General features: G+C 42.1%; 1 long non-coding RNA gene across 1 annotated transcript; it reads left to right on the top strand.

Moving 5' to 3' along the window:
• The first annotated feature begins 248 nt into the window (after positions 1 to 248).
• On the top strand, positions 249 to 13,233 carry LOC103692433 (uncharacterized). Its single transcript, XR_592672.4, has 5 exons — positions 249 to 349; positions 2,186 to 2,262; positions 4,977 to 5,139; positions 8,104 to 8,228; positions 13,066 to 13,233. It is a non-coding gene; the product is annotated as an uncharacterized LOC103692433 (long non-coding RNA).
• The last annotated feature ends 2,350 nt before the right edge of the window (positions 13,234 to 15,583 follow it).

Genomic DNA, 15,583 nt, shown 5'->3' on the forward strand with positions numbered 1-15,583 from the left:
AAAATAATTGAAGCTCGTCAAACAGACCTATGAAATGTTGTCTATGTATTGGCTCAAACTGGAGGGCATGGCAGGACACAAAAGAATAGACATATAAGGGAAGAGTGGCCTTTGAGCTGTGTTTTCATGGGTGGAGAGGGGTGGCCTGGACTGTAGAGATAACATTTCAAAGTGATTTGGTTGGTTAAAATAATTGCTGAGCTTCATGATAATAATGATGATGATGATGATGATGATGATGATGATGATGATGACAAACTAAAGTGTGTAAATTTCCATCTTATAGGTTGAAAAGATAGCAGGAGCTAAAGGAGAAAAGTCTTTGATCCTCTCTAGAACACTTGTAAAGGTAAATACCACATATGTGATAATACCCATATCCACTCTGAGTGGATAAATAGAAAAATGATGGTCAATGGTGGATATCTACTTATTTGGCTTTCTGTAGCTCTTCTGCCATTTGAGCCCAGCTCTGTGCTGTGGGTTAGGGAACTCTAAGGCAACACCCGACAACTGGGCTTTCTGGGCATACATTTGTTTAGTGAATGTGGATGCAGACATCATTGGATAGTCAAAGGAGAGTGGGGAAGGAGATCTAGGCATTTATTTCTATGACCTTAGACTACTGTACTGTGAACTGACTAAATGCTGCCCTCCATTGAGCACAATTCTTCCATGAATCCTATCTGTCAGGTTCCAAGCAGAGCTCCTCAGGAACAATTGCCAGTCTTGTGAGCTGGCCAGGTTCTGACTCCCCGATAGCACATGCTGTCCTATCCTACATGACCCAGTGTCAGCTTGCTTTTCACTTGTTCACAACTTTGTAGGAGTCTGTCCATCCATTTTCTAGTGTATCATCACTAGGACCCCATTGTCAGAAATCCCAATGGTTCCTGAGTGATCAGGCAGAGCAAATGAAAGCTTGAGATTAGTGTCACGAGCTTAGTAACTGGCTGAGTTTGTTTTCAAGTCTGAGTCTTGTGAGGTCGGCTTCTATGTTGGCTTTGAGACTCAGTGTTGACAATGCAGTAGAGCTCTTAGTCTGACATTTAAATAATGGAGTTCAAGTCCTCACTTATCACTGGACCCCCTCCCAGCTCTCAATAGTAACATGGTGACTTTTTATTATTTATGAAAGCTTAGGTCTTATAGCTTAAGCTTGTTCCCAACTAGCTTGTAGAACTTAATGAACCTGTTCTACACTATTCCATGTTTGCCACATAGCCTGCTATCTGCCACCATGTCTCTGCTCATCTGATTTCCTCCAAGTCTCAACTCTTCCCACAGTTCCTATCTCTGCCCGGAAGTCCCACCTTTCCTCTCCTGCCCTGCGATGGGCCATCCACTCCTTGTTAAACCAATCAGAAGGTGAGGGAGAAGAATGCTTACAAAATATGATACAGGTGCTGAACAATTGGAATAGCAATACCAAAGTCCAGCTGGCACTATGTTCTCAGCCAGCATGGAAATCAACATTTGAACAGTACAAAGACAACCTTTACACAATGCACAAGACGATTATCCCAACACTCACTCCAGCATGAGCTAGCCAGACAACCACAGAAAACAAGATTTACTTCCACAATCCTTTCGCTATTGTTTTGGAAGAAAATATTGGGTTGTGGTCCAAAATAACACTTATTTTTTGTTCATCTCTGGCAACTGTGATTAATATAAGATCAGATTTATCTCAGATCTACAGGTGACTGCCTAAAGCTTAGAAAATTCTTTTGGTTAATGTTTAAATATAATATCCAGATAATGTTTAAATACATTATCAATTTTTAATAACAATAGATAAAAGTGGTGTATCTCTAATATATCAAGAAATTAATTTTACTGGCCATAATGACAATAATGAATGACCCATTGGTGGTAGTAGTTATAGCAATGGGGATGATGATGATAATGGCGGTGGTGGTGGTGATAACAGTGATGGTGATGACGGTGACGGTGACAGAGAGTAATGTTATATGGATGTTATATTAGTACATTTGGGCTGCCAGAACAAATCTCTCTCTCTCTCTCTCTCTCTCTCTCTTTCTCTCTGTCTCTCTCTGTTTCTCTCTCTCTCATATACACATATATGTTGGTTTAAATAATATCAGTTTACCTTCTCACCATTGTAAAGGTTGGAAATTCTAGATCATTTTGCTAGCAAGGCTAATTCATCTGTCATCTGCAGATGCTATCTCCTGGCTAATCTTTATGCAGCCCTTTCTTAGTGTTCACCATTGAAGGAGGCATGGAAGAGGCTGAAAGGTAAGGAGTGGAAAGATAGGAAGAGAGGGAGGGCTTTCTCTGGGATCTATTCTCTGAAAGACACTGATCTGCTCTGATTAGGGCTCCACTCTTGAGACCTTAGTTAACCTTAGTTACTTCCTTAGGTTCTGCACCTCCAAATACATCTTCTTGGGGATTAGAGTTTTTTTTTTCCTTTTTTAATTTTATTGGATATTTTATGTATTTACATTTCAAATGTTATTCCCTTTCCCAGTTCCCCCCTTTCCCATCCCTTCTCCCCTTCTTCTATGAGGATGCTCCTCCTCCACCCACCCACCCACCTCACCCCCTTGGTATTCCCCTACACTGGGGAATCGAGCCTTCACAGGACCAAGGGCTTCTTCTCCTATTGATGCCAGACAAGTCCATCCTCTGCTACATATGAGCCTGGAGCCATGGGTCCCACTAACTCTTTGGTTGGTGGTTTAGTCCCTGGGAGTTTCAGAGGGTCTAGTTGGTTGATATTGTTGTTCTTCCTATGGGTTGTAAATCCCTTCAGCTCCTTCAGTCTTTTCTCTAACTTCTCCATTGGGGTCCCCTTGTTCAGTCCACTGCTTAGCTGTAAGCATCCTCATGTGCTTCAGTAGGGCTCCGGCAGAGTCTCTCAGGAGACATTCATATCAGGCTCCTGTCAGCAAGCACTTCATGGCATCAGCAATAGTGTCTGGGTTTGGTGGCTGCATATGGGATGGATCCCTAGTGGGGCAGTCTCTTGATGGCCTTTCCTTCAGTCTCTGCTCCATTTTTTGTCCCTGTATTTCCTTTAGATAGGAACAATTCTGGGTTAAAATTTTAAGAATGGAGGGTGGCCCCATCCCTCAACTGGGGGCTTGCTTAACCTCTGGATATAGTCTCTACAGGTTCTCCCTCCCCTTTGTTGGGCATTTCAGCTAATCTCATCCCTGTTGGGTCATGGGAGCCTCTAGCTTTTCTGACATCTGGTACTTCCCGGTGGATAGTTCCCCCCATTCCCAATCCCCCTTTGTTACACACCTCTGTTCAAATTCCTGACTCTCTGTATACCATCCCTGTCTCCTCTCATACCTAATCCTGCCCCCTTTTCCCCTCCTCCTCCTTTCGTCCTCCCAAGTTCCTCCCTCCCTCTACCTCCTGTGAGTATTTTGTTCCCCCTTCTAAGAAGGACTGAAGCATCCACATTTTGGTCTTCCTTCTTCTTGAGCTTCATATGATCTGTGAATTGTATCTTGGGTATTCTGAGATTTTGGGCTAATATCCACTTAGCATTGAGTGCATACCATGTGTGTTCTTTTGCGACCAGATTACCTAACTCAGGATATTTTCAAGTTCCATTCATTTGCCTAAGAATTTCATGAAGTCATCATCTTTAATAGCTGAGTAGTACTCTATTGTATAAATGAACCACATTTTCAATATTCATTCCTCTGTTGAAGGGCATCTGGGTTCTTTCCAGCTTCTGGCTATTATAAATAAGGCTGCTATGAGATTCCACCTCACACCAGACACAATGCCTAAGATCAAAAACTCAGGTGACAGCAGATGCTGGCGAGGATGTGGAAAAAGAGGAACACTTCTCCACTGTTGGTGGGATTGTAAGCTGGTACAACTTCTCTGGAAATCAGTCTGGCAGTTCCTCAGAAAATTGGACACACTGTAGAGGGCCCAACTCTACCACTCCCAGGCATATACCCAAAACATGCTCCAACATATAACAAGGACACATGCTCCACTATGTTCATAACAGCCTTATTTATAATAGCCAGAAGCTGGGATTAGAGTTTTTATATATGAGTTTGACGAGAGTACAAATTTTTAACCTACAACAAATATTATCTACATATCAAGGTTTATGTCAAACACTTAAATGTGCTATTTCATTTAGTGCCTACAAAATATATGAATTTGGAATCTTTCCAATTTTGCAAATAAAAATATACTAAAACTAACAACGTCCCTAAGATCACATAGCTAGTAAGCTTTGGTGCTGAGATTCCAACCTACATGACTTATTTTCAAAATGTTATCTTTAATCACAGCAACACTTTTTATGGGTGGTGTGTCACCTTACACATGGGAGGCAATCATGAGCCAAGAGGTCAAGTAGTTTTCACAATGCCACATAGTCAGTAGATGGAAGATGCAGGGTGGGGCTTTGAACTTTGGTTTCTGATGCCAAAGCCCATCCTTAAATACAGTCAATCATGTTTTTGCTTGTTGCTTTTAAAAAGATCTTTCAGGTTCATTTGTAGTTTACCAGTGGGAGTTATTACATCTATTTAAACATGAAAGAAATTGATTTCAAAAAGTTAACAGCTTGATGATTTTTGAATGCACACATAGATGTGGTGTTTCAAATTTTTATTTCCCATGCAGAAAACATATTGTGCTTAATAATAATTCATTCATCCATAATTCTATTTAGAGAGCCTTGCATAATAAACTTGCTCATACACTCAACATTAATTTAGCTTTTACTACATCAAGGGTTAACAAAATTTTCCATAAAAGGCAAGATGACAAATATTGTAGGATTGTAGACTGCATAGATTTACCATTATAGTGCAAAACCAGCCAAAATTATATGGAAATGACCAGAAGTAGCGTTCTGTCAATACAATTTTTGTTTAATGTTTATTTACAAAACATTAGTTACAAAAAACATTAGTCTGTGGGCTGTCACTCACCAACTCTTGTACTATGTGCCATAAAAATAGTGTTTGGTTTTGGAAACAAGATGATCTCAAGAAATCGACAAATAAACTTACAGCAAACCAATTGCCAAGTAAGATGTGATTGTCCTGGTACCCTGAAGGAAGCCTCCACAGAGTCCGAAGGGGTCATGGAAGAAAGACTAGGAATTTCTTCAAGTGTGAAAAGGTGAGACTGGAGAGGCCTCCCGTGGAGGAGGCAAGAAGCCGCTCTTGGTGGTGATGGTGGGGGGAGAGTATCTGGAGAGCTGCCTGAGTACAAAGCCTCTGAGGCAGAGAACCCTCCTAGAGGATGGGGGAGGGGCTCACAGCCCAAGCCTTCATTATTGATTAGCCTGCTTAGTCCCTTTGTGGTATGAGGGTACGTAACATGATAAGTCTAAGCATTTATTTTCTTACTGAAAACATCAAGTCAATATTTCCTTCCTATGGCCATTGTGAGGCCCAAGCAACACAGTAGATGTTTAGCCTGGCACCTGACATACAGTAAGGGCTTAATGAATGGTGGAAATGAAGATTTTTGTTTTAGAAAGCTTAATACATAGTCAGGATGGAGAAGAAAGAAGAGAGGTGGGAAGGATTGGAGGACTCATTCAATGCCAGCATGAAGGACAAAGACAAGACCATTCCAATGTGTGAGATGTCCGGAGACCTCAGCGTGGGACAGGGTGGGGGGGGGCAAACACACATAAATTTGGAGCATCATTAGATGTAGAGAAGTGTCCAGGCTGGAATATGACCAAGAGAGGTCCAGCAGCACATGGACGCTGTTAGGTACTCATCAGCTAGTAATTGGTGAAGTGAAGGCACTGATTATAATATTCCCAAGAATTCAATAGGAGGGAAGCAGAAAAGGAAGAGAGATACAGAGGTGGCTTTCCCTTCCCCCATACCTGGCAGAGATGAAACACCCAGGGAAAATGGACTCTCCAGAGGAACCAGATGGCAAGTGACTGAGAGAAGCTCAAAGGAATTTACCTTAATAGGAGAAGCCTACTGACCTAGTCCTGGACCTTCAGAGGGTAGATCAGGTGCTGATGACAACACTGAAGTCTGGGATTTTTGCAAGCAGAGTTTTCAGGTACTTATTTGATAGACTTGCTTCTCTTTGCAGCTTCAGCCAGTTCGTGTACTAAGAAAAGAAGGGGGTGAGAGATCATGAAAATGGCCAAAGCATTCCCTAACAATGGGTTCAAATGAGCTTGGCGATCATACATTCATAATGGCAGCAACCCACCCAATTGTGTCATTCCCTTTAATGGTGCTCAGCAAAGAGAGACACAAGAGAGTTGTACTGATACGAGGCAAGGTAGAGAGACAGAATACAGAGTGGAAGGAAGAAGTTGTTGACAACAAATGCCTAAAGTGATGGACCACAGAGTTCAGTGGGTAGTCGAGGAAAGGAAGCAGAAACGGAATGCTCAATGGGGCAAGCCTGAAGAGCCAGCAGCCCTTGACAGGCGTGTGGAGGGAATGAGAAGAAAACCGAGCTGTAGGCAGTTGGCATCAGGGAACTGCCTATTAGAATGTAAAGAATAAATGTGAGACAGTAAGTTCCATGTAATAACCATAAAATATCATTAAATTGGAGCTATGGAAGACATTCATGGGAATTTGAAGTAAGAAATAAATAAGGCAGTTTATATCTGGGTGCTAATTTACACATTTACAAAAGCCCTTTCACATGATACCACAGCCTATGATGAGGATAGGGCAGAAATTACATCAATTATTATTTTTATTTACTCAAGACAATTGGGGCTTGAAGATACTTAGAGTATTTCCCTGTTTTATTAAATACGAATCTTTTCTCATACAGTATAATCTGGATACATTTTTCTTTCCCTTTCTTCCTCCCAGTTTCTCCCCACCTCATCACCCATCCAGATCGAATCTCTTGTCTCTTGTTAAAAAAGGACAGGCTTCTAGGACATAGCAACAGAATGTAACAAAATAAAATATAATAAGAGAAAACCATTGTGTCAAAGATAGGCAAGCCAAGCCAACAGAAAAATAAAAGGACCTCAACGGAAGGCACAAGAATCAGAGGCCCACTCATTTACACATTTGAGAGTCCCATAAAAGTACTAAATTGAAATATACAGTAAGTACATAAGCAGAGGGTCTGTGGCAGACCCATGCATGCCCTATGATTGCTACTTCAGTCTCTGTGAGTTCATTTGAGCTTTGCTCAGTTGTTCTAGAAGGCCTTGTTTTCCTGGTGTCCTCCCTCCCCTCTGTCTACCCAACTCCTTCTGGCTCCTTTGCCTCAGGGATCCTTGAGTTTTGAGGATTCGATGGAGACATCTTCATAAGTAAAATCTTAACAGCCTGGTGAAGTGATAGAAATTCGAACTGGGATCAACTTATTAGCATCTGGACCAAAGGTGAAAGAAACTCCATTATTTCTATTAGCTGAGACATTCTAGTGTTTTCTAGACAATTACGTTCTAGATGGACTTGGTTTGGCAAAACAAAATTTGTCAACAATCACTCCCTAGGGGAGATGATGGATTTGGGATCATGGAAGTTCCTTACCCACAAGGAAAACATTCCCTACTTGCCCAGTCACACCTGGTCATTTCCCCCTGATTAGGTGATGGGGTTCCCTGGCTCTCTCAGCAGCAGCAGACTCCTGGAAGTCCTGCTTTTCATTACTGCTATGGGCTGGATTCTCCCCTGAGCTCTCTAGGCCTCTTGGCCTGGGTGAAGATGGATGAGATCAGACCCAGGAGCTGTGGGGAGAGGAGGAGGGTCCGGGAAGCAGGCACGGAGACAGCTAATTCATCCAAATGGCATAGCAGAGGTGGGACCATGGCCCTCCTGAACAGGGCAAGGGGGAGAGATACCCTTCCAGTTCCCTCTCAGGTTTCTCCTTTCCTTCTTTTGCTGTGTGTTGGCCTATCCTGGTCCCAACCTGGGTGTCGAATTCCACCTCACCTCCTGGTTGTATGCTGGTTCCTGAACCAGATCCCACATCTTGGCCTATAAAAGTTATTAACTCCTTCCGCTCTCCCCACTTTCTAGTTCAGCAGGAAATACTGCTCCAGGCAGGTCATCACGTTGCTTATGGAGTCTCCTGTATTCCTGCTGCTATTTTGCTTCATGGTCTTGTCTTTATCACTTTCTCTAGAGTTCCTTCTCTCATCTATGGGATCAGCTTGTAGAACTGCTTATAATCAGCAAACAGGTACCTCTGTAAGCACAACTCAGCATCCCAGCAGTACAACCATAGTCTTCTGTGTTAACGTCTCAAAGGTATGTGAAGATTCAGGAGCATTAACATCATTTTACTTGCCTGTAGAACAATGGTTCTTAAACTATATTGCCAATATTGTCAGCCTAATTACTCAGGAGTTTATTGAAGCACAGATTGCTTTGTCTCCACCCCGTTTCTGATGTGGTGGATCTCCAAGTCTGTTGTTGGATGTTGTAATCCTGGGGCCAACCCTAGAACCACTGTGGTGGTGCTTAATTGCCTAGAACTGGACAGGGTTTACTTGAAACAGTGTCATCTGAATGACTAGCTAGCTGACATAAATACATAGGCACCAGACATTTTTGTTAGTTGTTATTGCGTGTGACTGTGTCTGTGTGGGGGGGCAGGCAAGGTGTGGGAGGCTGTGTTCCATGGCGTCTGAGTAGAGGTCAGACGACAACCTTACAGAGATGATTCTCTCATTCCATCTTCAGCTGGGTTCCAGGAACTCAACTCACGTTATAAAGCTATGAGGCAAGAGCCTTTATACACCAGGCCTCATACCTCCTCACTAATGAGGGTCAGAGAAGTGTTTGCGAGGAAAACTTGTATATCTATCTGGTCTTTGAAAATGAGTCAGTCAATAAGTAGAGAATGTTATTGTTTTAAAATTTATATCTAACTCATATGGTGAGAGGGAAAGGGTGTGAGCTTTGGAATCAGATGTAACCCAAGTTTAATTCTGGTTCTGTAGTTCAGGTGCTAAATGAAGTTGGACCAGTGATTAAACCCCTCGACTTCACTTTATACACCAAATTCACTGCTTTTTTTTCTAACTCACAATAGACAATCAAGATTATATTTGAAGGGATAGAGAGATGGGTCAGTGGGTAAAATCATGGCTGTGCAGGCATGGAGAACTAAATTCAAATTCCCAGCACTTATGGAAAAGGTCCAATGGGGCCAAGAATGCCCAGCACTGGTAGGTAGAGTTAGGGGATAGCAAGTGAGAGACCTTGTCTCAAGGAATAAGGGGACAGTAAGAGAGCAGGACACTCTAGGCTCTCTTCTGGCCTCTATACACACCCATGCATAGGCATGCACAACCACACACACAAGGCTTCATGAGCAACACACGCATGCGTGCGCGCGTGCACACACACACACACACACACACACAAAGAGAGAGAGAGAGAGAGAGAGAGAGAGAGAGGCAGTACTAGTTTTAGAAAGGTATTTAGAGAGAGGTATTATTTGAATGGGCTTGGCAATAAACAAATATACAAATATAAGTAATAATTCCATTTCTGCTTTTCAAATGTACTTTAAGTAGCTAGCAAGTAAATTCTAAATGAGCTTTGGAAGATGACTACTTTAAGAAGGATTACTGAACTCTCAAATCTATCATTCATGACCCTGATACGGTAAGAGACACGGTTGGCTTCTCTTTCTCTCACTTAATAAAGCTCAGCCCTTGTTAGTGGAGAGGAGAGGGAGGGGGAAGTTTATCTGTAAACACTGTTGGTTTCTGCCCTTTTGACTGATTTGCTCTCTGCCTTGTGACTCTTCAGTCCCCGAGGCTGCTGCTCCCCTCTCTCAGATGAGGAAGCGAACAACTGCAGTTGGGGGTCCCCATTGGAGCCCAGGGAAAGAACCTGTTAGCAATCCCTGTAGTTTAGTGGGCTGGTTTGTCTTTGCAGTGTTGATCATCAGGGTGGGACTTGTTCCTTCTCCTGTTTAGTGAGTCATTCAGATGCCACTGCAGGAATCCACAATTTTGTTATTATTGCTTTGTTCATTATGTCCCAAGACACCAAGGCCTTTTTGAATAAGAGCACTGCAGATCTTTTAGGTTTCTTCGGAGCCTCTGTCTACCTCACTTGTGCAGGGTGAATTTCTGCATTCCTAAGTGTAGGCTAACATACTTATTAATACATAAGGCACAACTATTCTTTCCATTTAATATGGCATAACTGGGAGGAGCCTAATTTCAAAGACATTGCTCAGTTCTTTGTGTTTTGTCTTTTCATCTCTACCGAGAGAATCATACCACAGTATTTAAGAATGGATGTGCTGATTAAAATGCTATTTGTGAAAAGTCTTGTTAAGAAGCAGGCCTTTCGGGTTGGGGATTTAGCTCAGTGGTAGAGCGCTTGCCTAGCAAGCGCAAGGTCCTGGGTTCGGTCCCCAGCTCCGGAAAAAAAAAAAAAAGAAAAAAAAAAAAAGAAGCAGGCCTTTCACTTATTCTTTGGCAGATTTTTTTAGAGATTATAACATAGACTAAATTTGGGGAAATAAAGGATATCGATTATATCCCCATTGTGTCCCACTTCATGATCGCGCTGTGATTGGCAAACCTGTTATACAAGGAAGCATATGATGCCAAGTCCAAACTTGAAAGCCTGTACCAGTGTGGTGCTACTCCTTCTGGTCTCAGAGTTGGTGGAAACAGTACCAGCATCTCAATAGTAGGCATATGCAGATGTGTGTGTGTGTGTGTGTGTGTGTGTGTGTGTGTGTGTGTGTGTGCCTGTGAATGGGTGTTTAAAGGACATGAGAGTAAAGCATCTTGTCACTTACAAAGATAAAATCATTTGAAAATAACTATAATATTAACTATTAAAATATTTTATCTATGTCTTAGACTCAATCTCGAGTACCACCCAAAAACTAAAGAGGAATTGATAAAAACGTATCTTTTCTTTTATAGAACTTGGGTCATCTTAGAGTTAGAGAAAAAAAAAAGAGAGGAAAAAAACCAATGAACTTTCATCATAGTTTTTGAAGAGGAACTTTCTTTACCTCTGAAAGGCAGATGCAAATGGTGCTTGGTTGAACGGCAAAATTCCTTTTGACTCCAAGAACCAGAAGGAGGGATCTGGAGAGCTGTGCAGGTCTCTAGAGGCTCTTAAAACAGGGAGCCTAATCTGAGCAGGAGGGCTACAGAATGACCAACATGGCAACATAACAGATGCCTTGCTGTATGCAGAGCATGAAAAAAAAGTCCTTACACACTGCAGATGCCATATTTTTTAATTGCTAAGAAACTCTACCCTGTTTTCTGTGAGTCACATAATTAATATGTGACGGCAGCATATTTGGTTGGGCAGATATGGTATTTAACCTCTGAGTACACACAGAGTCCTGTCACTGTGGAGCCAGGAACAGGAGCAGAGGGATTGCTGAACACATCTGAACCTTCTGAGCTGTGGGTTTTTCCACGGTGGAGTGGGAATGTGATCCATCGCTGAATGTTTACCTTCCGTGCCCACGGAATCCTAGACCTTCCCATCTGGGAAGGACCTAACAGACTAGCAACTCCAATTCCTTCAGACATGCACCAGCGAGGGTAAAAGTGAGCTGGCACCTAACATGGGTGGCCATTGGGTTGAGTTACAGCATTTAATCTTTAACATCGTCCTAGGAGACAGATATTTTCATCACCCCCTCCACGGCAGAAATTTCAGCTAAGAGTAGAGAGGCTCAGGATCAGGCATGGCGGCACACATGACTGCAACCCTAGTACTCAGGAGGGAGGCTGGTGTAGAAAGATTACAAGTTGAAGGACAGTGTGGTTTAAATAAGAAGTTTCGGGCTAGCCATGGCTACCCTGATGATATGCTCTTTCCCCTCTCCAACCCCTTCTTGCTTAGGATCACACTCTTGCCTTTGTATAGTCAAGAGTCAAAGGTAAGTAGAAAAAGCTATGGGTTTGGCAATTATAACAGTCTCCTGAAAGCACATTTGAAGCCATTGGCAATGGGGATAGAACCTCTTTAAAAGTGATCGTTATTTCTCTTACTTCATAGATTAGTAACCCATGGCTTAGGAAAATTTAAAATATTCCTCTAAATGCATAAAAATACTATAAGTGATAAGTCAGTGCTACAGTGTAATGAGGATGATGACATCAACTCATACAGAAGACTTACAGTGTGCCGGGCCTGGTGCTAGCTTGGGGGTTCATATATATTAGCTCAATATAATCCTAAACCTAACACGATAGGTAATTCTCTACTGCCAAGTTGTTAAGAGGGAAGCCAAGTTTAAACAATAGAAAGTTCAGATAATCTGTCTAGGGTCATGACACTAATGATTAGATGAAATTGAGCCATTGGGTGGACTCCAGGGTCAACACTTAACCATCTGCTCTCCCACTCCAACTTCTGTCAGTCAATAAACCCTTTGTCTCCCATGATCCTCTTCTTTAGACATGCAGACATTCACACTACTGCAGAATGAAAATTCTGTTTAGTTGTTGGTTTGCTCTGCTTTATTTTCAGTTTCAAATTTTACCATGAGTGTAAAGGCTGAAGAAAATTATGAGCAGGGATTGGGCCTTTCAGGAAACTCTGATCCTTAATAAATTAAATAATTTATTAACGCTAATTCATGGTGTTCCAACACAGACACTGTGCAAAGACTCTTGGGAGAAGAAATGTATCGGAAGACGTAGGACATGGTTACTGCTTTAAAATTACATCTGCCTAGTCACAGACAGATGTCCTTGCTAACTCACAATAAAATAAGCAGAGTGATATAAAAAAGGCAAAACGTCATAGTAGTTCAATATCAAGATCACCTAACTTTGGGCTTGAAATTTGGAAAAACATCAGCTTGAAGACTCAGGATAATGTCTCTTCTATTTACTTTTGAGGCTGTAGCTACTACATTGGTGGCTAGGAAGGAAGCTGATTGCTGGCAGTGGCTAACTGCATCCTTCTAGAATGAGTGAAGACAGGGGACCCACAAAACCTGTCCCTTCTACAAGCTAAAATTCTCCCAGTTCTGAGTCTCTGGTTGCAGCATGGTCCCATGTATACACATTACAATTCTAAATGTCCATTTTGATAACACAAAGTTAATAACATTTGGGATAATTCTTATTTGTACCAGGTGAAGAAGACCAAGAAAAACCAACGCCACTGTATCAGGAAAAGGCCACAGCAAGCTGACAGTTTTAATAGACATCTGCAAAACCTTGCAGCTACACAGGCTCCAGAATTCAGAAACGTTGGGATTCACAATACTGTACTATAAAACGCCACAGAGTCCAGGGAGAACTCCATAACGAAGTGAATTTCTTATTTTTCTGATGGCCATGTTTGAATTGTCACAGTAAGTGGTATAAAGACAGAAGATTGCCTCGTAAACAGGGCGAGGTTTTGTCACAGGGAGTCATAAGCAAAAGAACAAACCACAATCGCCCTTTCACAGGTCTTCAGAACTTAGTGAGTTTTACACTTGCAGGTAGGGATCTTCATTCATGGTAGAAACCCCATGAACAAAACAGCAGGAGCAGGAGCCACTTTACAAATCCTCAACTCCAAAATTACATTCCACCACCGTCACAAAACCTTTTAGTTTTGTTATTGTCGTTAACTAAAGGACAGGTGCAAACATTCTTTAACTCCACTGCCACTTCCTCCCAGTGGACTGATGGCTGACAACTCTCGAGCATTTTTATTCTTGCTTGTTTGTTCTACTTCACTCCTTATCTAGTTTAACCTAGACAGATCGCTGATTCTATGATGTTCCTGCCAGCACCCCAAATCCTCTTTTGCCTGCTCTCAGAGCCAGTTGGCCACCTTGTGTCCTGGATTAACTCCCTACCTCCTGCTTTCTGCCCCTCTGCACCACAGGAGCTGAATGTCCCCATGGTAGGTGAGTTGGTGAAGGAAAACTGCCCCCTCCTTCTCCCTCTATTTCTCCCTTCTTCCTCTTTCTTTTCTTCCATCCTCCATCTCTCTCTCCTCTCTTTCCCTTCCTCTTTCCTACCTCCCACTCTCACACACTCCCTCTCTTCTTCTGTCCCTTCTTCCCTCCCTCTCTCTTGCTCCTTCCATCTATCTATCAATCATCTATCTATCATCTATCTATCTATCATCTATCTATCAGTCATCTATCTATCATCTATCTATCTATCTATCTATCTATCTATCATCTATCTATCTATCTATCTATCTATCTATCATCTATCCATCATCTATCTATCATCTATCTATCAATCATCTATCCATCATCTATCTATCTATCTATCTATCTATCTATCTATCTATCATCTACCTATCTATCATCTATCTATCATCTATCTATCTATCATCTATCTATCTATCAATCATCTATCCATCATCTATCTATCTATCATCTATCTATCTATCATCTATCTATCATCTATCTATCATCATCTATCTATCATCTATCTATCATCATCTATCAATCATCTATCTATCATCTATCATCATCTATCTATCTATCATCTATCTATCATCTATCTATCTATCAATCATCTATCTATCTATCATCCATCTATCTATCTATCTATCTATCTATCTATCTATCTATCTATCTATCTATCTATTTCTGGCCTTCGGAAGCAAATGCTAAGTAGTTAACGTCAACTCAAGATAAATGAGACTTTCACCTATGATTAAACAGAAAGGCACAGATATAAAGGAAAAGCCCATTAGTGGGGCTGAACTTCTTGTTTTACTGCTTGCCACCCCTCCCGAATCAAACCTAGCACAGATCCCAACGGTCTCACTTATCCTTTGGATTCCCCTGAGCGTACCCGGTTCTCTCAATTTCTGCTGCCTTCACCCTAGCTCAGGCTGTGTTATACATGCTCAGCCTTTCCTTAGCCTCCCGGCCATGCTGTGTCTGCTTAACCTTTAAGCATGTGGATCTGCACTCAGTCCCTCATGTTTGAGAGCACCTCAAGTACCTCACATCCCCTCAGCGATAAAGGTAGAAGTCCTTCGTCACCTGATTGATGATCTCTGTGTATATACTCTGCTTTCATTTAACCACGCTCTCTCCTTTGCTATGTTTGCCTGTCGACATGCAGACCTAGTAAGGCTGATTCCTCAGGGAACATCCCCTAAATCCATAGGCTTAGGGAGGCTTATCCGCTATTGACACACTAAGACAGCAGGGTTTGCTTTCTAAGGCTTTGGTGTCCAACTCTTTGGCTGTTAGTATAACCATTTGGTGAAGTCTGTCCTTCTCCATGTGGCAGAAGAGCAAATCAAATCTTCTCAGGTGGGCTGCTTCTCTTGTTATTGTATCCCTGGCAACGGACAGACAGCGCTGTATATGCTCGAAGGAGTCCATGTGTTGAATGTGTGCAGTGGTGAAGAGTCCCTGGCAAACAGCAAACACCACAGAAGCAGCAAACACATCCATGCTGCTGCTGTTATTGTAGTTCCCTAGTATTAGAAATGTCCCCTCACATAACGTGCTTTGCTGATACTCTGCCACTCAGGTGAATTTCCTGCCTAACCTAGAGCAATGCATCTCTGCATTGACTGCCTACCCAACAAGCAATCGCATGTGGGATAGGCCTCATGTACACAGATTACTAAAAGAAAAAAAGTTTCCCTCGTACATATAAGCGAGGGTGGTGAAATGATTT

This window comes from Rattus norvegicus, chromosome 5 (assembly GCF_036323735.1).
Source record: "Rattus norvegicus strain BN/NHsdMcwi chromosome 5, GRCr8, whole genome shotgun sequence".
Classification (NCBI taxonomy): Eukaryota; Metazoa; Chordata; class Mammalia; order Rodentia; family Muridae; genus Rattus; species Rattus norvegicus.